This window comes from Caretta caretta, chromosome 1 (assembly GCF_965140235.1).
Source record: "Caretta caretta isolate rCarCar2 chromosome 1, rCarCar1.hap1, whole genome shotgun sequence".
In the NCBI taxonomy this organism is placed as follows: Eukaryota; Metazoa; Chordata; order Testudines; family Cheloniidae; genus Caretta; species Caretta caretta.
The window spans coordinates 148419145-148442910 of NC_134206.1; the positions used below are offsets into that span (position 1 = coordinate 148419145).

Sequence of the window (23766 nt, forward strand, 5' to 3'; positions counted from 1 at the left end):
AGGCCGCATGCTAAAGGTTGCTGATTCCTGTACTACCATATAAACCAAATGCCAGAAGCCAGAAAGTTGTATGGCAATCTGGTGCGAACTGGCTTACTTGCTGGTACACACAACCTATAGCTATTGAGTAAGCAATTCATGTAATATATGATGTGGCTGGAAAAAAGAACCCCGAAGTTAACCAGGCACACTGTCAGCTTTGCCAGCTTTCAGGAACACCACAAGTTTGGCCCGTTATATGCAATCTCACCGTGATGCAGATTTCACCTGTCACATTACTGGAGAACAGAACAGAAAAGTTTACAATGCTATGCAGTTTAGCAGAAGATGTACTGAACTGCAATCCCATAGAACATGAGTTCTAGTCTCAGCTCTTCCACAGGCAACTGTTACTGTTTTTGCTCTTAACGACTCTTAAAATGAGCCATGGTTTCATCCCTTGGGGAGGGGAAGGGGGCAGATAATGAACAATGGTTTCATTAAGCGATGGGGAAGGGGACTATGCACTAATTTTCCAGTAAGGTAAGGGAACTTGCACAATGTCACGTCAGATGGTGCTAGGAGTAGAGAATACAGAACCCAAGTCCATAATAGAACAGAAGCAACTCTTTCATTTTGCCTATAGTCTTTCAGATGAAATGTTTCAAATTGGGTACTTCTGTAATCCACAGTAACAGCGTAGATCATACAGCTATAAGGTTCATGACTCTGCTGTTACTTCCATGCTAAGATACCTGGCTGTTTAGGTCAAGTGGTGGAGGCACCTACTTTTACTTCTGGGGATTCAGTCCCCCAAATTACACAAGCAGGGATGGTGTATTACTCCTGAGGGAATTCTGCACCATTGTGCACATGCAGAATTCATGTGTCCCATGTGGATTTTTTTTATTCTCCACAGAAAATATATTCTGCGAGAGATGCTCTACAGTTATATCTTCCACCCACCAGGGGCTACTGTGACACCAGAACACAGGCAGCCGACTCACCGGCTGCAGTCAGCCAGCAGCCGATAGGGAGAGAGCAGAGGCTGCATTCCTCACAACACCCAGCCTGCAGGGCCAAGTGCTGTGGCAACGGGTTATGTGGGATGGAGTGAAAAGAGAGTGGGGTACATGGGGCTGCTGGGGGGGGGGTGTCACAGACTGGGGGTGCAGGGACACATGGGGACGAGGAGAGGAGGGGTGACTGAGTGGGGGTGCTGGGACACAGGGAAAGGAGGAGTGGCTGAGTGGGGGTGCTAGGGCACGTGGGGACGGGGGCAGATGTGCCTGACTGACTGGGAGATGCTAGGGGTCATCTGCCAGGGTCTGCAAGGGTAGGCTTCCCAACTCCCTAACAATCCCTCCCCTCCCCAAAAATGTTCCATACTTCTCCCACCCACACACAACAACCCTCCAGGTTCACTCCCAGGCTCCTTCCCAGCAATGACTTCCGTCTCCCTCAGCTCCTCAGTTACCCTGACTCCCCCAAGTCTTTGCACTGCTTCTGAGGGGTTAGGGAAATACATTTCTGTATTGTACTTTTAATGAATTACTACTCAAAGTTCTGTATTAATATGCCTAATAAGGAATCTATTTGTCATACAACATTTCCTGAATCTTTTTTGTTGTCTGTATTATTAGACATACTTCCTGACAGGTATTTTGAAATAAATTACCAAAATAATTAAAACTGGCATGATTATATTGCGTTATTTTGACAAATAATATATGCAGTCAATACTACCTCTATTAGCAGAACTGCTTACTATCTTAAGATGCCCAGATACTATGGTGAAGGAGAACTTGTAAAAACCTATTATTTATAGGTTTATTATAATTGTTTTTATTTAAAACATATAAAGTTTCATTTCCCCCCACTACTGGAAGTTTAACCTAAATTAATGTGTTGGCTTTGCCTGCCCTCTTATAGATGCAGAAGACTCTACTTGTTCCATGGCACCAGCAAAGCATAGCATTTCAGAGCCCAGAGACCAACTTATTTCCTCTGGAGTTATTTGTGTAGCTCGTCACAAAGAAAACACTAAAAGCAACAGCAGTAAGTGGACAGATTAAGAGTCTCCTACTTCTGAAATGGATACTATGAAAATCCTTTCATTGAGAGAATGGCAATTTTTCTGTATTTTATAAACAAATGTTACTTATAGCATCCTTAGAAGTCTTATTATAGCAAAAGACCCATCAAGCCTTTCCATTATAACTTATCAAAAGTTTATATATAATCTCTGCCATATATAACAACTCTGGATTGAAACTTGGCAATATTTCAGTCCAGAAGCAATTAAAAAACGAAATCTAAAAACCAAGAGTAGAATTAGCAGATCAATACTCTGACTGCACTGAGTATTTCTATATAGCTTAATATATTTCTATTTAATTAAAATTGCACGTACAAAGGAGCACTATAGTATAGATGACAATCATTAAATATGAAGGGATCTCAACACTACTAAGTAAAACATCAATCAGCACATTTTTATTAAGGAGGCAATCAAATACTTGAAGATATCAACAGATCTGTGCTAGAGGAGCTGTTAATTGATACGCATTTCAGTTTAGAATATGAATACAAGTGGGAGAATGGACATATCCCTAAGGAAATTTATAAACACACAGTTCAGGCAGCATCCTCAATAGTAAGGCTGCCCAACACTTTGTTATAAGACCCTATTTTCAGATGCTTATCCTTTTGCCAAATTATTATGCTAGAATTTTCCATGCTGGATGTATGCCTCAGTCAACTTCACTTTTTGGGGGGTAAGTTTCACCTTAAAAAAAAAAAACAAAAAAAACAGCCATATACAGGAACAAGATTAGGGAAAAAAATAAGTTTTGCTTGTGTTAAAAAAACAATTGTTTCACTGAGAAACTATTGCCTCCAGGCTTTGGATCAAGGGCTTGAAATTTGGTTGGGGTGGGGAGGGAGTGTCACCCTGGTGTTAGAGCTGCACCTTTTGTAGTCCCCATGAATGTTCACCTAAATTTCACCAAATTAAGAGTCTCTAAAATAAGTCAATCACAGCTTGCACACACTCATTAGAGGCTTACCAGAGTTTGGAAGCTAAACTCTCTGAAGATCTCATTTGCACTCAGCATGCTCCATTCCCTTAGAGCTGCTTTGTGCCAACTGGACTGCACATATGTCATTCCCACAGAGTGACTGAGCATGCTCCATACTAGCAATGCAAATGATGAGCAGGAGTTTCCCTGCAATTGCTCCTTCTGGTTTCTGTAGTACCGGGCACAGGCATTAAGAGCTGGGAGACCATCTCCTCTCCTTTCAGTGCCTCTGCTTGCTGGCACCAAGGCAGCACAGAAGAGAAGGAAGAAGCAACCACACTGGAATATGGAGTGCTGAGGAAAGTGGGGAGGGATCAGGGCATAAGATGTGGAGAAGAAGGGAACTAGAGAGGAGCACAAGGAACAGAAGAATCTAACCACTAGAGCACATTCCTTTCCAGAACCTAGAACTGAATCGGAGTCTCTACATTCGTCTGCGATGACAAAAAGCTGTGTAACCCAAAATGTGTCACACCCCTCTCTAACAGCTTGTCCACATATAGAACAACAGCCTATTAATGTTACCAGTTATTCAATTAGCTCAAAGTGGTAGAGGTCTATGCTGTGGATGTAAAGGCCCAAACCCTGAAGACGACCTAAGCTGGGGTCAATGTGGTTCCACATCACAGAATTTCTGTGGAGGGTTTTAAAGTTTTTTTTAATTCAGAAATTATATAAAAACATGTTAGAAGAATATTAAGGTTGTAAAGTAAGCACTTAAAAGATAGAAAATGCCAAAATTAGGGCTATGCAATTTTTATTTGACTCTCTTGTACATGCATTATGATACAGACGATCACTTGATCACATACTTTTTCCCCCCAGGACCCCTGCATTATTCAATGAATGGGTAGTTATTCAATGTATATTTTTATCCTCTATTCACTGTGTGGCCGTATACCTTATTTACCACACACACATATCCTCAAACCCTGCACCGAATACAAATATATTAATTTCTATGTTTCTATGGTACTCTGACCACAGTATCATTGAACAAACATTAAAGAATTTAGCTTCACAACACCCAGTTGTAACTGGTGGTGAGATCTCCATTTTACATATTGGAAAACTAAAGAACAGAGATTAAGATAAAAAGCATCCACTGATTTTGCGTACCTAACTTCACATACCACGGGACTGATTTTCAGAGTACTTAGAATATGTATAGCACTAGCCGCATGGCTTTCCTCTTGACAACTGAAAGGCCTGCAGCTAGCAACCCGGATTACTGAAGAGGCACACCTGAAAGATCAAGTGATTCCATTGTAAGAGCAGCAGAAAGCTGCAGAGAAGGGGTGGGGAGAACAGGAAACTGCAGGGAGTGAGAAAGACTCCTCCAGGGGAATTTGGAAGTCAGAGCCAGAAGGCTGAGCTCCAGCCAGATAAACCCTGGGAGCGGCAGCTAAATTGGAACCCAGCTCTGGGAAGGGGGCTGAGGACTCCCTACCTAAGGGGAAAGACACTGAAATGGGGGGTGAGGCCAGGAGAGCCAGACTATGTAAGGACTACATAAACTGGACACCAAGAAGGGAATGTTTTGAATTACCTTTGGACTGGGTGTGTAACAGTATAAGCAGCCCCTTGAGGAAACTGAGGCAGCCTGCCTGTAGAGTAACCCCAGGCACATGGGAAGTGGATTCCCTGATACAAGCACACATGTTCAAAGCACAGTTTCAGTTGGCTTCAGTCGCAATCACGAGCACTCAGCATTTCTGCAGATCTGATACCAGATGTCTCAGGTTGGGCACCCAGAAAATGAGAAATATGGACTTAGTGGCAAACTGAAAACATTTTGGTTTAAGTGGCTTGCTTAGCATCACACACAAGAACTCTGTAGCAGAGGCAGGGACAGAATCTAATTCTCTAGCATGGCATTTAACTGCAACAAATGAGGCCACAGTCTTTCTGACAACAGTTTCCTTCAATATGCAACCTCCATTAATTCCCTGAGCACAGTCCATCCTTTGTGCTGAATGAGGCATAGGTGCTATGAGAAAAATAGGATAGAACTTGAAGTTTTAGGGTCCACCCAGACCAGGAAGGCAGTCTCTCACTGCCTGCCCTACTGTAACTTTGGGTCCTGACACCAATCACCAGCCTACAAGAATAAGGCCTCATCCTGGTTCTCATCAAACTTTGCAGGCTGACATCAACACTGCTTCAAGTTCCAGGTCTCCCCAAATTCATCCTCTCCAAGTTCTTAATTAACAGACACTTGGACTATTCTCCTCTTGTTCATCACTCCCAAAGTCCTGAAACTAGCCCCCCAGTTATCATATCACTTTTGAACATAAAATCCACAAAGTTTACACACCAGAGATCTGCTTGGGATGAAAACAAACAAAAAAGCTTATTTAATAGAGAAATCATATATTCAAAGATGAAATAGTAAGTGGAACGTAAGCTTACACAGAAAACAAACAAAAATGCAACCTCAGACTTTACATGATCATTTTAGAAGAGGGATTTTATCTAATATGGGTTCCCCACTGACTTAAAACAGTTTCTCAGCATATCCCCTTGGCTGTAGCAGCGATCCTGCCTCAAGACTATACCCCAAGTTCTGGATGTTCTTCAGTTCAAACCTTTTCCATTTTAAAAGATTTTACTCCTGGGGGAATTCTGTGTCACTGTGCAATTCAGAATTTTGCAAAAATTAATGTTGCGTACACAGAATAGGGTGACCAGACATCCCAATAAAATCGGGACTGTCACGATATTTAGTTGTTTGTTCCACGTCCTGACCGATGTACGGCATTTGTCCTGATATTTTGCTTCAGCAGCACTGGCTTTTTGTTTGCTTGGGGTGGCAAAAAACCTAGAGCCGGCCCTGGAAGAGCCTGTGGCTGCCCCCTCCAATATTTTGTTCTTGTCATCTGGTCACCTTACACAGAATTTCCTCTTACACCCCCCCACAACATGGGCTGCAGAGATGTTGGCCGCAACTAGGGGCTGGTGGACCTGGCAGAGCACAGCTCATAAATAGGAGACAATGCCAGCGGGAAGGAGAGAGAGGGGGAACTGGAGGGTTCCCATCAGCTGCAGTTCCTGGCATTCCCTGAAGGAAGGAAGTGGCAGCATACAGTAAACTCCATGCAAGCCCAGGACCCAGCATCAGAGTGCTTCTCCCTCTGAATCCCTGGCCTCTGGGGCATAGAGGGTGAGAGTGTCTGGGCAGGGGGAGGGGTCCCACAGCTGGGCTCTGGGAGTGGAGGGGAGGGGGCAGAGAAGCAGGAACTGGGTTGTTTACCTCTACTCCTGGGGGGATTTTTGTGTGGGTCTATCATTAGACATATTTGCTGACAGGTATTTTTAAATAAATTACCAAAATAATTGAAAAAATGGCATGGTTATATACTGTTATTTTGACAAATAAAATTTTCAGAATTTCGCAAAATTTTAAAATATTGTGAACAGAATTTTTATTTTTTTGGCACAAAATTCCCCCAGGAGAAACGTTTGTACATTTCTTTCCTTTAGTCACTATAGATATTCAAAGGGTGTGGGGGGAGAGGGGGGAAAGGGGTGGAAATGATCCCTCCTTTCTTAGTTTTTGAATACTGTGGTTTTCTTTTCATTTTCAAGCTCTTCCCATTTGCTTTGATGGTTTCTTATTGTTTTTTCCTGGGCTGTCAATGGCTAAGTGCTTGAAGCCATTTCTTAATTTCTAAGTGCTTGACTTTGCAACTTTAACTTTTTCAATGTAGATTTGAATACAATATGAAAACCAGATTTGCCTTTTAACATCTGCAGTTGCCATCACTATGTTGTATTAGATAGATAGCAAACAGAATTTAAACAATTAAGGATACACTTTGTTAATTATCATGATACAATGGTAACAACTCTGCACTGTGTTGTCAAAATATCAATTTTTTGTGGTCGTACACACTTCAATTCCATACAACGAGATTAATGGGCATTTTAAAGAATCAAGACTTTGAATTTCACATTTTCTATATAACATACTTCCAATTTTTTGTAATTTGTTTAACTCTTGGGTTTACAAACTAGAATATACTTACAAAGTTACAGTGATTGTTATTATAGAGTCATCTCACGAAAGGTTGACTTTTTAGTTTTGATGTATTGAAGCATCTGTCAGAAAATGCAACAGTTTTGCCAACACCTAAGTAAAAGAATCAATGACTAATTAGATGTGCAAGTGGGGCTAGTTTGTAAAATGTTAGTTTTATTAATAAAGAACACAGTCACTTAAATAAAACACTTAGTGAATGTTTGAGAGCTAAAAGACATCTAAAGTTTTGATGGCTCACCACCATTCATTCCTCTGAGTTTTTGGAGGACATATAAAATGCTTTTTGAACACTATATACACACACACACACACACACACAGAGACCGAAGTAGACTGATTCAATACAGGAACCAATCAATAACAGTTACACTTCATTTCCTAAAACAAGTATATTTCCACCATACAATATTAATTCTTTATTTAAAAAAATATACGTTAAACATTCCATTATTAATGGATAGTTAAAAATTAAATGTCTTCTCCTTAGCTTTATTCTTTTTTCCCTCTTCTCCATCATAGTACAATCAATATTTTAAGAGTGCCTACACCCTTTTATATACTTAAAATGTGAATTTAATTCCTTGAATTTGTATGGCCATTTTTAGTTACTTATGTGTGCAAGTTAGATATGCAATTGCAGAAAGATTCGGAACCTGCAATTGCATAGATGGCCGGATTTTAAAATATTTTGCCCCAAGTGTAAGCTTAATATAATAGGGAAAGGTATCCAAACTTATCTGAAAAAAATATTTTTTTTTTAGAATAATAGGATCCACAGATCCACTACAATAGGATTGCAGCCCTGAAGCAAAACCAGCTCCGTCAGGCACTGGCAACGGAAGACTGCACCACCTCCTTAAGTTCCTTCTACTTGAGACAACTTCCATAGCCAGGATAATTCAAATCTACTTTCCTAAATTACAGATTGTGTTAAATATACTCAGGGGTGGGGAAGGATACAAAAATTTCTCTTACTGCAGAGCATGATAAATTCCACCTATTGACAATAAACCTTAATCCTTGGATATCAATTTCTATTTCTATTCTGGATGATCCATTTGTCTCCTGAGTGGGCCAGATCTCTGAGCCTTGCTACTTGAAAAAGGAAATTTCTACATAAGCATGGATAAGTTTTCCTATTCTTCATGCTAAAGTCCACAGATCTGTTGCAACAGGATTTGCATAGCAGTGTGCCTCCAGGGCAGAAGGCAGGATCATCCTGTAAATATGGACATCCAAAACAAGGTATAGTACATACAATTATCTACTCCTACTCAGGAGTGGAGAAGACTTCTTCCAGAAGTAAAAGGGAATTGGCTGACATAGGATGACCAATGTGCAAAATCTGGTGAACTATCTAGCAAATCTCAATACAGAAGACATGACTACTCTGCCCTGAGACTTTCAGTGATCTCAAGGACTAGACTTTGATGCTTAACCAAAGAAGGAATACTTCTTGGGAAGGAACGTTGGTGACAGTTGAAAAGATTATCTGTCTGAATTAAAAGTACAATATTTGGGTCTCATTAGATAAAGTTCCCAACTTCAAATAAAAACCTAATCTGATAGAAGGTAATAGCCATATGGAGGCCTACTCTAATGGATAGGAAGTATAATGCATTTTATCTCGGTAGTGCTGTAAGGAACAGAATGAGGTTCCAAGGTCATACCCTATGTCTTTTTCAAGGTTTATGCACTAAGGAAGAATTTAATGTTGGGATATGTACAAAACTTCCCCTTCTTGAACATGTTGAGAACATTATGCTACACAGACTTAACCTTTTTGCTTGGACACTTATAAATCCACAATAGAGCCTTCCTAGGAGAACTCTACGGAAGTTATACTATGGACTTTGCACCAGCCCACAGAATAAATTTTATCTGTACTTCTCCACTGGGGTCCATAAAGCAAAAAAATCTCTTCCTCCAAGTATTCATTTTAAAACCTGTCTGCTCCCAGATGGAGGACAGGTCTTGCAATATGTTAATTTGCCAGGTTAATCATACCTGAGAGCCAAAGTCTCTTCAGCAAGAAAGACATGAACACTATCGCTGCTGCTCTTTGTATTATTCTGCAGAGGGGTGGAAAAGGAAAGACGACAGAGATCTCTCCCAGTTTTGCAAGATGTCGTTCACCTCACATCCGAGTTCCTTACACATAATGAGATCTCAGAGCACTTGATTTAGGATTTCCAAATTCAAAGAGTTCCGTCAACAGCCCACCAAATTGGATTATGACGACATTTCTGGGTGCAGCAGCCACTCTGTTAATATGACTTCTGCCATTTAAATCTTGGTGTTCATCTCTTCCTCAGTGGGCAGTGCATGTTGACAGAGGTTGAAGTTTTGTTCTATACTAGACAGAATTTCAAGTTGAGGTCTTATCACAGACTTCCCAGGTATTATGAAAACGCCATCAGAAATATTGTCTATTATGACTGAAGGAGCAGAGAGCCCTGAGACCTCAATGAATCACCGTGTCCCAGCAGGTGGATACTGTGTTCTCTCTTTCTGGTACCTAAACTGAATTAGAAAGACCCCTTAAAAGAAAAATCTGATTTTCTTCATTCACTAGCTGTGGGAGTAGAGAATACAGAACCCCAGCTAGATCCCTGCCACTGGATGAGATAGGGAGGAAATACCCAGATTTACTGGATAGGTATCATATGAACTATCACTGAAGCATGCCTGTGTATAAGATCAAAATTTTAAATAGGCTCTAATAAGAATTTGATTTTTGTTTTTGTGACATCTCTTGTTAACATTCTTCTGACAGGAGACCTTGTATTTGATAGTATTCTTCGTCAGCCCAGGCCTATGTCTGGGTTTCTTGGTACTATATCTGTGTTTGTCGTGAATTCAAGATATTCCAGATCATTGTGTCTTTGCTTCAAGCTTTCTCGCTGTACAGAAACCTTGAACTGAAAAATTGTCTGGGGAAAGAAATGAAATTTCTTCTCTCCTAAAGCCAATATTATTGCTACCATGATACTGGAGAGACCCCCTTGAATGACAGCCAAGATCAAATGGTAAGGATTGAAACTAGGAATGGAAAAAGGCTCCTGTTCACTTGCAAACATAAGAATGGTCTGAAAGTGTTAAAATAGGAATGCTTTGAAGACAAACCGCTACTAGGGACTTATTTAGAGGTTTCACATAGGGCCTTGCTCAGCTTTTCCCTGATTCTCTGAGGGTAGAAATAGGATAGGAAGTGGATTGCATTGCTCCAATCTGAAGTACACAAGGGATGAGAACATTAACATTGTGGCCTTTCCCTGGGTTGCTGAAACTTGGAACGGAACAAAAAACTGTTTCTGAAATCCTTGCATGGCTCTTTTGGGTACCCCCTCCGGACAATGTCCGTCCGGTTACCTGATTTGAGCAAAAACAAAGGTAGCCTTTTTCTTCCCAAACTGGCACGAATCAGGGGGTCTATCTCCAGATAGAGCTTGTTAGGAAACCCTCAGATAGCGCTGAGGCAACAGAAATTCTATACTGAACCTGCACTTGTTCTAACTACCACTTGCTAAGAGGTATTTTCTCCTGCTGTACCTCATGAACTGCTTCAACTTGCCATATAACCTTTATTTCTTTCTACTATGTCTGGCAGGAGTTGGGATTGTAAAGCAATATTCCAATGACTCTGAATAGTCTCAGCTTTCCCTAAAGTTTCTCATTGTAACAGGTAACTGATTTTTCCGAGTGCTGATACCAAGGACCAAAGCCTCCTAATGTCTGCATGAAACAGATCTGAATCCTACTTTTTTTCTTCACTCCAGGGAGAAGGAAGCCCTTGAGGCCATGTGATCTTTAGGTGGCACTGAGCCTTGCAGCACTGGCCACCCCCTCGCTTGAGAAAACATACCGGGGCACGCAGGGTGTCACACGACCGTTTAGATTTGTTTATTTTTGTTGGCATGGTTCATGAGCTTTCATGCCCAAATGAGGGGGCTGAGATGCTGTCTGTCTGGATTTGGTTGCCTGTGAAAGGCCACTGTTTCAGGTAAAATTCTCCCCCCAGTTAAAAAACACCCAGTCCCTGACCACTTGACAAACAGCCATATTTATCTTCCGCAGTGATACCATGTTAAAACATTGATTTTTAATAACTACTCCCCCATTTCGCTACCCACTCTCACTTTGGCCAACACTGGTATAGATACACATACTATGACTCTCTCATTCTTCATGTTTTGATGAGCAGCAAAATATTTACTAATGTTGGCATTTAAAGTATTATCCCTGTTAAGTGAGTTAGCACCCAGCTGTAGAAGAGGGTGAGTTCATTGCTTCAGACTCTCTGCAAACTCAGACATCATTGTAATTTATGTCACGATTTTAAGATTTTCTGTACCATCATAACAACTACAGACTTTCATTAAAACAGCAGAAAGAAAACACTCTGGAGAACCATGAAAGCACTGTCCTTTCATCCCTGGCTAGCACTTTGTTTCCCCACACAAGAGGGCAGGTATCACACTCTGGGCAATAATACTTTAATAGGTCTTCAGTATTAGCAGTATGTTAAGCAGCTACTGAATTCATCTAAATATTAATGACTGCTGGAGAAACAAAGTATTGTTTGAGAGTTCCATAAGGTATCGGTCTTCTTTCCAATAAGTGTTATGTTCACACAGTCATTTTTAAACAACTATAATCCAAAAAGTCACTTGCAGAATTTAACCAAATGTAAACATTGTTGGCCTTCCCAACATTAACTAGAAAAGTGAAAAGGCTTTCCTAACTCAAAGTAAGGAGGTAGGTGAGAAGAGTGTTAAATGAGGCTCATAACAGCCACATGCAAAGTCACAACCAAATCATCTGTAAGTTTTCCCACATTTACACATTTTAATTCTGACCCTATAAACCCACCTGCATCAAATGGAGCCTCCATGAAGTCAGCTCGCGTGTACAGGAGCTTGCACCATCAAGGGAGCTCTTCATTATTGTGAAAATATCCTACTTTTTCAATATGAGATGTGCAAAAGTTAACCTTAAAAGTATTTTAAAGATTCAACTCAGAAAAATTAATCTAAAATCTAGGGCTGTCTAATTGCAGTTAACTCACGTGATAAACTCAAAAAAATTAATCACAATTAGAAAAATTAGTCGTGATTAATCACAGTATTAATTGCACTGAAACAAAATATCAATTGAAATGTATTAAATATTTTGGATGTTTTTCTATATTTTCAAATGTATTGATTTCAATTACAACACAGTACAAAGTGTACAATGCTCACTTTATATTATTTTTGATCATTTTAGAGTGCAAATATTTGTAAACAAAAGAAATAGTATTTTTCAATTCACCTAATACAAGTACTGTTGTGTAATCTCTATCATGAAAGTTGCACTACAGTACTTGTATTAGATGAATTGAAAAATACTATTTTTATGTTTTACAGTGCAAATGTGTAATCAAAAATATAAAGTGAGCACTGTACATTTTGTATTCTGTGTTACTGAAATCGATATATTTGAAAATGTAGAAAACATCCAAAATATTTAAATAAATGGTATTCTATTATTATTTAATCATGCAATTAAACAGGATTCATTAATTGCTAGACGGCCCTAGTAAAAACATTTTTCACATGGATGCTGTGACAAGAAAAAAAAATTCAGTTGGATCTTAATTGCAGGATCAAGGCCTGTGTGTGCAGATGCTTGCTTGCTCGCTCAGAGCCCATATTGACTTTAGTGGTGCTCAGCATGGATGCCAGGATCTGCCCAGGAGAATTAGATTGCAGGAGCAGGGCCTTCATTTCTTCTCTGGTTCTAAAGCATCTACTCTGATTAGAAGAGCAATTTGCTACACATTTTTCAAAACAAAAACACAAGAATCAGTAACTATATTCCAAGTGCTGTCATTGCCCAAAAGACTGCAGTTTTCCAAATATGTATTAAAGTTTTTCCTTCTGATGTTTACATTAACAACTTCTAAGAATAACTGAGCATGAGAACCAAGAGAGTCCACAAGTAAATAAGTGGTCATTTAGCTTAGGTCACAGTTTCATATTCAGAACTACAGTGTTGTCAAAGCCCATGTTTCTTATTTGTATCTTTTGTTAAGCACTATATTGTGCACGTCAAACCTGGCAATAATTGGCACACTCCACTGTGAAAGACAATTACAGCAAATATCTTAAATTGTATGCAACATGCTGTAAATTTTAATAAAACTTCTTTAAAAAATTAGGAAATCCATCATCATGACAAATCCCAAAGGGACATGGTCTCACAAACTGAGCTCCACCCGGATCACTCTCTGGCAAGGTGCTTTAGGTGGTCTGGTTATATATTCAGTTTATGTCCATCACTGGCAATTTTGTCATGCCACTAAAGCTTTTGACACCCTTGCAATTGCTGGTCATGTAGGAGCATTTATTGGTATACACACTTCAGAATTTGTTGATCCTTTGTTCTATTAATGTATCCATATCAAGAAAGCCACTGAAACTAAACAACAGTTGATGGAAGCGGTTGCTGCATTTGACTTCAACTATCTCATTTCTGAGCTTGTTCTTGATACAGAATAGCTCATGAAGATGACAAGAATCAGAAACATCAATCAAGTGTTCTTCAGCCTTCCATGTTTCACTTCCATACGACGGAGTTGGTATAACTGTGGCTCTTTAGATCGACAACTTTGTAGCAAATGTGATGTCACAACATCCTTACAGTGGACCCTGAAGGGTCCGAAACATGGCACAGGTGCAGCTATACACACATCCATACCTTTTGAGTAACCTCCAGCACTGTCTAAGATGCTGCACAATGTTTGAAAGCTGCCATCTGCTCGATGTCTCCTCCAGACAAGTTAATGTTCAGCTGGTCATAATTCGGCGCTGGAGGCTTCTTGATGGTAATGGCCAAGGATTTACCTTGATCCAGATTAATAACCAGACCAGTGCACGCTGCTTCTTGCCCAATCAGCCATCAACTGCAGGAATTGACCAAACTGAGCCGACAAGACAATATTATCTGCAGCTATGACACTGTCTTGTAAATTTAGGGGATCCAAAAACATACAAATAAAGCAGCTGTCAGATGTTTCTTTTGAATTCAAGCTTGGAGACAACAGGAATCCCAGTAATGGGATTTAAAATTCTGTGATATATTTGGAGGCAAATATGAAAATATTTTCTCTTCACATTTGGGTAAATAATGGAACACCTCTAACGGCTGTACATTTTTAACTCCACCACTACTGCTAACAGAAAAGGTTGTTTCATCAGATAAGCGTGACTCCAAATTAGACACAATCTCATCCAATTTGGGATTCAGTTAGGAAGTCTTAAAATAAAGAGTAAATTGTGATGATCCACAGTACTATGGTTTCTCATTTTCTTATTGTCAAGGTTCCTTCCCCACTCTGAACTCTAGGGTACAGATGTGGGGACCTGCATGCAAGACCCCCTAAGCTTATTCTTACCACATTAGGTTAAAACTTTCCCAAGGTACAAACTTTGCCTTGTCCTTGAACTGTATGCTGCCACCACCAAGCGTTTTAAAAAAAGAACAGGGAAAGAGCCTACTTGGAGACATCTTCCCCCAAAATATCCCCCCAAGCCCTGTACCCCCTTTCCTGGGGAAGGCTTGATAAGAATCCTCACCAATTTGTACAGGTGAACACCGACCCAAACCCTTGGATCTTAAGAACAATGAAAAAGCAATCAGGTTCTTAAAAGAAGAATTTTAATTAAAGAAAAGGTAAAAGACTCAGCTCTGTAAAATCAGGATGGTAAATACCTTACAGAGTAATCAGATTCAAAACATAGAGAATCCCTCCAGGCAAAACCTTAAGTTACAAAAAAAAAACACTAAAACAGATATACACATTCCATCCAGCACAGCTTACCTTACCAGCCATTAAACAAAAAGAAATCTAACGCATTTCTAGCTAGATTACTTACTAACTTAACAGAAGTTCTGAGGCTGCCTTCCTGATCTGTTCCCAGCAAAAGCATCACACAGACAGACAAACCCTTTGTCCCCACTTCCCCTCCAGATTTGAAAGTATCTTATCCTCTCATTGGTCATTTGGGTCAGGTGCCAGCTAGGTTACCTTAGCTTCTTAACCTTTTACAGGTGAAAGGGTTTTGCCTCTGGCCAGGATGGATTTTATAGCACTGTATACAGAAAGGTGGTTATCCTTCCCTTTATATTTATGACACTTATACACCAGAGTAACTCAAGAAAGAGAAGGAAGGATTTTTTTTTTTTGGCCTGTTTTATACCAAAATCCAGGATACTTCTTGTGCTTTATTGCTTCTTGCTCAGATAGTGTGCCTGAACTAGACACATCCAGCTCCTTACTGAATTCTTTGGCAGAGGGCTGCAAGATTGTTTCCACTTGTGTGAGGACTTCAGTTTACTTCCCATTTCCATGCAGAGTCACAGAGATGGGGAGATTGAACAGAGACTATTCTAATAGATCCCTTTGAGAGTCAGAGGTCTGGAAGTGCCTTGATTTCTCAGAACTTGCTTTCCTTGAAGGTTTGGTTCCCTTCTTAGGTCCGGCTTGTCCAGCCTTTTGAAGAATGTCTGGATTGTAGGTGCCCCTGTTGAGGCACTGGAGGAAAAAGGATTTTTGCTCAGAGAAGTAGTTCCCATACTTAGGGATGCAAGCTACTGGAGAGAGATTGCCCACAGAAAATGAAGCTTTACGCTATGAAATATTTCCCACTTCTAAATGCATGGATATGAAATTAAGGCCTTAATGGAGAGATCCCAGTTGATGGACTGATGACCTATCACTTGCACTAAGGGGAAGAAGGCCATTGGGGTGCACTACTCCAACAGGTGGAGATGAAAGCCCCTTAATAGTATTTCATGTGTCTGCTGAAGATCCCTTAATAGTATTTCATGCATCCTTGGGGCTCCATATGGTGGTGCTCTCCCACTGTGGATAGGGAATAGGCAACAGTAGCTGTACTGTAGGCTCAGATTGCTAAAGCAGGTTTGTGCAGTTTTGGCTTTGTTTTGATAAGCCACCCAGTCAGTGTTCCAGGCCAGGGAAGCACATGGGTAAATTTTTCAAAAGTTCCTGAGCCCCATTTTCAAAATAATGAGAATTATTTAGTAACCTACGTCCCATTGACTTTCAATAGGACTTAGATGCTCAAGTCACTTAGGGTATGTTTATGAAAGGATAAAAAACCCATGGCTGGTCGGGGTCACCTACTCAGACTCACGAGGTTCAGACTCTGAGGCTGAAAAATTGCTGTGTAGATATTTGGGCTCAGGCTGCAGCCCAAGCCCTGTGAGGCCATGTCAGCTGACAGGGGCCAGCTGCGGGTGTTTAACTGCAATATAGACATACCATAAGTTGCTTTCGAAAATTTTACACTGCTCCACCGATCCTCCTTTCTCTATTCCCACTTTATCTTTGCCACATCAGATGGGAACAAGGGACAAGGAGGCTACTCTCGTCTACTCTAGGAAGTGGCTATGGTCACTAGGCTCTGACTGCAGAAAATGCAAAAATCTGTTCATGTGTTCTACTGGATACTTCACAAGAGTGTGTTTTAGGGGTACACAGTGCACAAGAAGAAGAATCTAAGATACTTACTCTTTAAATAAAGAATAAATCCCCTTAATATCTTCTTAGGAAGTCATATTTCCAGGAGTGCATCTCTGCTGATTCACTTGCAGCATCTGTTTGAGACAAGGTCATTTGCATGAGCTCCAGCCAGAAGCAGAAAATGTTTCCATTTTAGAGAATGGGAGGAAATAACTGAAGCAAGAAAGAATTATTATGCTGCATAATTCTGGAATGATTACAAAAGGTAGGTAATCTTTTGAACATATAAGCACTGATATATTTTGTGTTTTAACAAGTTATATACAGAGCTAATAACTTAAATCCAGCATCATCAGAAAAGCTTTAGAATACTATTGAGTAGCATCACAAGGAAGAGGCAAGTTTACTTTCCTGATTGATGAAAAAAATACCACCAGAAGGTTATCCACTACAGGCGGTTAGGATTCCATCAGCACTACTGCCTATAACACGGAATGCCACATCAAATTCAGCTCCACGGCAGTAAGTTATTTCATAAAACTGAGAAGCAAATGTGTGCAGCCAGTATATGCTTAATGTTTTCCTAATTTTTCTGCAATTTTAACTTTTAGTAAGATGTATACAATTAAACATTTCCCTATTATGCTTCTCATAACTCCGTCAACTTCCCATTTGTTAATAAATTTAAAATTACATGTCTAGAAAGCTTAGCTAAATACCAGTAATGAATTGCAGTAACATCTTTCAATAATATACTCTATAAAACTATCTTCAGCACGCTTACTGCAAATATTATAACTCAAAAATTTTGTACAGTACGTGCTTACTGTTAATACTGCAACCACCACCAAGATATCAGACAATTAACATATGCAGTTGCAAATTTCCATAGCCAAGTGATCAGTAAAATACACTTTCCAGACTAACTTCCACCTTCAAGTATTTTATTAATATTTCAGTATAACTGAAAATTGAATTACTACTCATCTATGCCACATAATTCAGTGCTGCTCCCATGCACACAGAGAGATGTTGCCATAAAAGCTGGGTCTCATATGCAGCATATGACAAAGGGTCCCAAGTACTGATATATGACATAAAATGTTATGAAGTCACTTCTATAACACAAAAAGCCCAGGAGTTGGGGGAGGGGGGAGGGAGAGCCTTAGTAAGTCCAAATATTCTCCTTCCACACGAGCTCTCATTTTCTGAACAGAGCAGGGTGAATAAAAATCAATGATATTTAAAAAAAATTAAAGTAAATTGGATTTTTTTATTTAAATTGGATTTTTTTGATAAAACGCTTTTTGAGGAAAAAAACCTATCTAAAAAAACCAATAAAACTAAAGATAGTTTTAATTAAGATATATCTGAGTTATAATGTATCATCATGGAAGACTGATTATAAATTCTAATTCTATAGTATAAACAATATATTCATATAATGTTTAAGAAAAGTTTTGTAAATGAGTTCCAATAGTTCATGGATTAGGGACCCAATTTTATGGGGTTCCAGGGGCTTCTGTATAGATTATTTAGGTTAATCTTTCTATCTACCCAATGAGACTCAGTGCTCAGTCTAGAAGATACCATCCAAGATGCTTAGTTTTGCAGTTCTTACTCAAACTGTGGATTTGTGTCTCCAGAGATAACATGCTTGTTAACAGCAAAAATGTTTTAAAATAAATAATATATAGACGTGAGAAATAACAGACCTCAACCCTACTGTCCCTCTGAAAATGTGTGTACACAGAATCAATCTCTTACCTCTCTCTAAAGTACAAAGTTTCAAAAATGAATAGAAGATTGTTGGGGATGGAATAGATCTGGACAAAGAGAAGAAGCCCGGAGAGAATGTCACAAGGGTTTTGAGCAGCATATTCCCAAAGTCTTGCAGTCTTTCTGAGTGAAGCCTTCATTGATTTGAGATCTACTATACCATTCTCTCACTAGAAGGGAAAAGGTATGGCAACAGGCTGTAAAAGAGACCCAGTTTGGGAATATTTTAATTAAGTTCCTCTACCTGTGGGTAAGACAAACATGCATACAAAATGCAAACAGTGCCACAACGAAATGCAAGGCCTGGTTGCCTCAATGAAACAACATCATGAGAAGTGTTCCTTCTCAGGAGGAAGCTGTGTTGAAGAGGATGAAAGGGACATGTCTGAACATGCAGAATCTTCAGGTTGGTAAACTTTTTTTATTTCATACTACTTTCTTAAGGACTGCCTATCTTCCTTCTGGACTATTCTTGAATTCTCATGTTTGAGCAAAAAATATAGTTGTTACTCTTTGGTACTATCATTTTAGATGCAGTTGGGATAAAAAATAAATAGCTGAAATAGGCAGGTCTTCCTTTTACAATTTCACCTTTAAAGTAGTAGTGAGTGTCCGTGAATGCAATGAGTAATACTCAATGAGCAGTAAGGTAATAATAATTAAATAACTGCATTGACTTATTCTGTTCAGGAGAATCCATCATCAACATACAGGATTCTGAAGACTATCCACATTCAAGATCACCATCATTTTCTATAGTTTCAGAGTTATCTGACAATGATAGCATTTCAGTCATACCATGTATGTCACATGGCCATAGTATATCACTTGTAGCAAAAAGAAAAAAATATCTCCATCATCCAGAAACAACCAGAGATAAGTTTGTGATAAGAACCAGAAGATTACAAAAAGAGGTAATTGATGAAAAAATTGCTCAGTTTGTTTATGTAATAAACTCTACTTTCCGTATGATTGAGAACCCACACTTCATTAACATGGTTCAGTCATTAAGACCAGGATACTAATCCTCCCAACAGAGCAGATGTCGCAGGCAAATTGCTGGATAAAGTGTATGAAAGAGAAATTTAGCAGTGTGCAAAAGGTCTAGAGGGTGAAATTGTTAACCTGAGTCTTGATGGGTGGAGCAATGTCCTCAATGATCCTGTCATATGTGCTTGTGTGACAAACGAAGAAGGAAGGTCTTCCTTTCAGAAACAATTGATACATCAGGAAATGCGCACACAGCTAAATACTTACAAGTAGTACCAGTAAAAGCTATAACAAACTGTGAAAAAAAATTCAAATGTCTTGTATGCATCTTGGTCACAGACAATGCTGTAAATGTATCCAAGATGAGAAGAAATTATTTAGAAGAGAGTGAAAAGAGTCCCAAGCTAATAACATACGGTTGCGGTGCTCATTTGATGCACCTCCTAGCCAAAGACTTCAGTGTTCCAGAAATAAAGGCTAATGTTGTTGAAATTGCAAAATACTTCCGTAACAACCACTTTGCAGCAGCTGCTCTGAAAAAAGCGGGAGGAAACAAGCTAACTCTCCCACTAGATGTGTGATGGAACTCAGCAGTGGACTGTTTTGAGCACTACATCAAGGGGTGGCCTAATCTGATGACAGTTTGGGAACAAAATCATGAAAAAACAGATGGCACTGTTATAGCCAAAGTTCTCAACATTGGGCTTAAGAGACATGTTGAACACATGTTCATTTAGTTTTCAAACTAAATCACTTAAAAATGTATAGTGTGTACCTTCTAAAAAATGAAACCTACATCTAATACATATGAAGAATATGTATTAAGGTTATAACAACCAACAAGAATGCACTTTTATGTAGAAATCCATGATTAAGTCGCGTCTTCCTGACTAGTGATTTAAATCAATTTGACTTAAATCAAATCCACCCTGCTGGGAGCCCAGCTCTGAAGGCAGAGCCACCGCCAGCACCAGTGCAGAAGTAAGGATGGAATAGTATGGTATTGACATCCTTACTTCTGTGCTGCTGCCTACAGAGCTGGGCCCTCAGTCAGCAGCCTCTGGTCGCCCAGCTCCAAAGGCAGCAGCGCAGAAGTAAAGGGTGGCATGGTATAATATTGCCACCCTTACTTCTGCGTTGCTGCTGGCGGGGCGCAGAAGTACGAGTGGCAATACCGTAAGCCCCCTAAAATAACTTTGTGACCCCCCTGCAACTCCTTTCGGGTCAGGAACCCCAATTTGAGAAATACTGGTCCCCATGAAATCTGGTCTTGTGTGCTTTTATCCTATACTATACAGATTTTAATAGGGAGAGATCAGATTTCACGGTCATAAATTTGGTAAGGCCCTAGTTATGATAAGGATGAGGACTAGAAATATCACCAGTCCTATTAAGTTTGTATAGGTATCACTGAAATGTATCATATTTTGTTTTACCAGATAGTTGTTGTGATGCTTTGAGGCCACAAAAAACCAACTTTATGTCTTGAAAGCAAATATTCCGAAGTAGTCATTTTAATGTGTTGATGGTATCATTGGTTATCCCTATTTCTATAACGGCACCATTTGACTGCTCCACATCACACCTCATCTTGAAGAGGACACAATCAGCCTTCAAATGATGTATGATGTGCATGTGTGTAGAGAGGATACATTAAGTCGACCAACTCAATGGTGTCTGCCACTCAGCTAACACATTTATCACAACCACTGTACAAAAAAGGGAAATGACCAGAAGTTCTTTTTAATACATGTTCATACTATTGGGAATTTATATTTCCTAGCATAATGAAAACATAAATCCACATATTTTACAGTTTTGATGTTTTTTCCTAGATCACATATTATAAAAAAGTAAATAAAAAATAAAGCAAATGGAGTGAGCCAGTTTTTTTACAGCATTTTATCTGGACTGATAAAAGCTCTGCCTCTAGGAGATGCCTGTAAACACATGTAATGGCTGGGAAACAAAATATTCAAAGCAAAGAAAGAATAAAAACTTAAAAGTGGTTTGGAGAATAAGATAGGGAGATTAAAGCACTTGTGTTTATTTTAACAGGAGGGGAAGCGCAAAAAATATAGAAAGGATATAAAAAATTGCTGCAAGAGTTTTTTCCTGGACGGCATTCATAAAAAGAAAAAAGTTTGTGATTTTTTTTTTTGGCGCTTTCCTGTCAACGATCTACTGCCACTTTCCAGGCATCTAATCCCTACAGCAACTGAGAATATGGATAGCAATCTCTAGGGTGGACTTCAAGAAGTCCACAACAATCACTATTCAGGTTTTTAATAAAGTGCTCTAAGAATCTTCTCATTCAGTCACACAACCAATCTTCCATTTTTATATTATACTGTCAAACTACTGAACTATGATTACTGTGTTACATTGGTCATTGTAAGACAGTTCACAGGGGGAAATAAAAAAAATCCCAGCTTGTTGGATCAACTTATTTGGTAAAACTTGACACAACTTTATAAAGTCTACTTACTTTGCAAATTATATTTGCAAGCAATTGAACTTTACTGCACTAATTCTACCTTTTTTTAAAACTTGTTTTAAATTTTGGGAAAAAAAAAAGTCTGCACACCTATTGGATCTGGGTCAATTAAAACATTCAGTAAACTGAAGAGCAGACATATATAGTGGGATCTATCAGGTCTAATACATGCAGAGGTGAAAGTAAGCCGGTCCAGTCCAGTGTACCGGCAAGAGCCAGTACGTTGTGCCGGATGGGCTTCCCTGGTGATGATTTAAAGGTCCCAGTGCTCCTGCCACTGCGGGGAGCCCCGAGCCCTTTAAATCACCTCCGGAGCTCCGGCAGTGGGGCTCGGGTGGTGCTTTAAAGGGCCCAGGGCTCCCCTGCCACTGCGGGGAGTCCCGAAGCCTTTAAAGCGCCACCGGAACTCTTGCAACAGGGCTCGGGCAGGGGCTCCCTGCAGTGGCCGGAGCACCGGGCCCTTTAAATCCCCGCCTTAACTTGGCAGCCGGGCTCCAGCAGGGATTTAAAATGTCCGGAGCTCTGCGGCGGCCAGAGCCCTGGGCCATTTAATTCACCCCTGAGCTCCCAGCCGCCTATGCAGCAGGTTGATTTAAAGGCCCCAGGGCTCCCAACCAAAGCCCTGGGGCTTTTAAATTGCCTCTTCCGGTTAAGGCCATGCCCCTTCCTGTTGAGGCCACGCCCCCACTCAGGACTCCGGCATACCGGTAAGTCCTTTAAGTTACTTTTACCCCGATTATATGTACAAGAGGGGACAGGATCAATGAAAAAGACTGAGAGAAAAAGAAAGGTAAAACATCAAAGACTCAGTGCTCCAAAAATATTGGATTATAATGCCTATACCAGCATCATACAGTTCTTCTTTATCCACCATATCTACGTACTCTTCAACTTTAGCATATTTCTTGCAGCTTTCATCTTAGTGGGATAAAAAACTGAATCAGTGGCAAACTTCTGAAATCAAATTGCCTGGCATACATTAAAACAGTGGTTCTCAACCAGAAGTACATGTAGCAAATCTAGTACAAACTAAAAATTTCATATAATCACTTGCTTATACTGCTCTATATACTACACACTGCTCTATATACTACACACGGAAATGCAAGTACAATATTTATATACCAATTGATTTATTTTATAATTATATGGTAAAAATAAGTAAGCAATTTTTCAGTAACAGTGTTCTGTGATACTTTTGTATTTTTATGTCTGATTTTGTAAGCAAGTAGTTTTTAAGTGAGGTGTAACTTGGGGGTAAGCAAGACACATCAGACTCCTGAATGGGGTACAGTAGTCTAGAAAGATTGAGAGCCACTGCATTAAAATGTTAACATCAGAGCCCCATCTTTTAAGTATTGATTGATACTAGAATGAGGTTACAGCCAAGATATCTACTTCATGAAGAATAAGCGGACAGAACAGGACATTCAATACCACAGAGGTTTCTGCATGTATGTCAGGCCAGAATTTGTTCAATTTAGGACACGTATGTGACAAATTTGCAGACAGTTGCTGGCATCTTCAGCATTTGCTCTCCTTTGCAAGACCTGCTTTAAATAAATTATCTGAGGTTCAGTAGAATCTATTGAGGATCTTGTTCTGAAAATAATTGAGAGAGCACTTCTGACAGTCATATAAATTTCTGCCCCAGGCTCCAAGAGAAATTTTTATTTTGCCTAACTCTCTCCTTATTTAGCTGTAATCCCTCACACATATTAATTGCATCTATTTGTATGCAATCTCAGCAAAATGGTTATCGTCAGTCTTTCACAAGAAAGCCTCATTTCCCACATTCTTTATACAGACAAGATAGCACAAAATATATATTGTTTTTAAAATGTGGAGCATGCAGAAGGTATGTACTACA

At 39.6% G+C, this 23766-nt stretch overlaps 1 protein-coding gene across 4 annotated transcripts in view; it reads right to left on the reverse strand.

Moving 5' to 3' along the window:
• Positions 1 to 23766, reverse strand: part of TAB3 (TGF-beta activated kinase 1 (MAP3K7) binding protein 3) — a 74879-nt gene that overhangs the window by 46419 nt on the left and 4694 nt on the right. Inside the window, exons 2-3 of one of the 4 annotated variants that reach the window (XM_048863558.2) lie at positions 16679 to 16764; positions 7088 to 7191 (exon numbers count right to left, since the gene is read on the reverse strand). The exons of 2 other annotated variants lie outside the window; for them this stretch is intronic. The gene's annotated coding sequence lies outside the window, so the exon portion shown is untranslated. The remainder of the gene's footprint in view (positions 1 to 7087; positions 7192 to 16678; positions 16765 to 23766) is intronic. One more of the 4 variants, XM_048863576.2, reaches the window with a different exon arrangement.